The 977-nt window shown below is 39.3% G+C and overlaps 1 non-coding gene across 1 annotated transcript; it reads right to left on the bottom strand.

Annotated features, from left to right (window-relative positions):
• Positions 1 to 379: 379 nt before the first annotated feature.
• Positions 380 to 486, bottom strand: LOC111725361. The gene has a single exon (XR_002773440.1). It is a non-coding gene; the product is annotated as a U6 spliceosomal RNA (small nuclear RNA).
• Positions 487 to 977: the final 491 nt, after the last annotated feature.

Raw genomic sequence — 977 nt, 5'->3', positions numbered from 1 at the left:
TCTGATATTCAAGGTAAATTCTCTTAGCTCTGGAGTCCTTAGGTTATGACAGGAGGCACTTAATTAAAACCATGTGTTAAATAGAATAAATTTTCCTGAGGTTCAATGTTACCGAAGGATTTGGGAAAGGGGGATGTTTCGACACAAGCCTATAAGTAAATTAATTGGCTGAGTTCTGGTTTTTTTTCCATGTTGACTATATGAAAATAATTTTTATCACCAAGTACTTCAAGGGCATTTTGCCATTATGTTCTTGGAACTTCCTAGAAGTAAATTCACTCTCCTCCAATTCTGTCTGTACTTGAGTGACATCATTTTATCCAAATGGAATTCAAAAGTAGTTTGGTCTGAATTCTAAGCCTGTACTTTTTTTTTTTTTAAATATATGGAACGCTTCACGAATTTACGTGTCATCCTTGCGCAGGGGCCATGCTAATCTTCTCTGTATCGTTCCAATTTTAGTATATGTGCTGCCGAAGCAAGCACTAAGCCTGTACTTTTAGTCACTTTCTTTTTAAGTAAAGAAACAAGACTGGTATAGGGTAAGTAAATCAACTTTTGGTTTGTTTGTTTTTACAAAGGCCCTGGGAAATTGGTGTAGGGGAGAGGAAGTTGGAGCCCTTTCAAACACTCTTGGAAATGCATCTGTGGCAAGTTAGTTTTGCCTCCCAACACTCATTGCTCCGTCAACCATGTGTCAGAATAAGAATTTTATTGGGTCAACAACAGTCCCAGTCCTGACAGGTGAACCATCTGTATTCTAGGCAAATCATTGCTAGCCCATTCTGGTGTGTCAGATATTATCTTTCATAGCTTCCCTTACAATGAGGGATAGTTGTGTGATGGATGTCCTTTTGGTAAGGATAGGCAGAGCTTTTCAAGAAACATTTTTGCTCCTCCCTTGTCCTTCCTATTGGGAAGGTTGGTGTGATGCCTGGAGCAGTGGCATCTAGCCCACCTATAAGAGGAAAAGCATG

Source organism: Otolemur garnettii, unplaced genomic scaffold (genome assembly GCF_000181295.1).
Source record: "Otolemur garnettii isolate 467f Iridium unplaced genomic scaffold, OtoGar3 scaffold00038, whole genome shotgun sequence".
In the NCBI taxonomy this organism is placed as follows: Eukaryota; Metazoa; Chordata; class Mammalia; order Primates; family Galagidae; genus Otolemur; species Otolemur garnettii.
The sequence above is the reverse complement of the archived record's forward strand: the minus strand, read 5'-3'. Positions and strand labels throughout refer to the sequence as shown.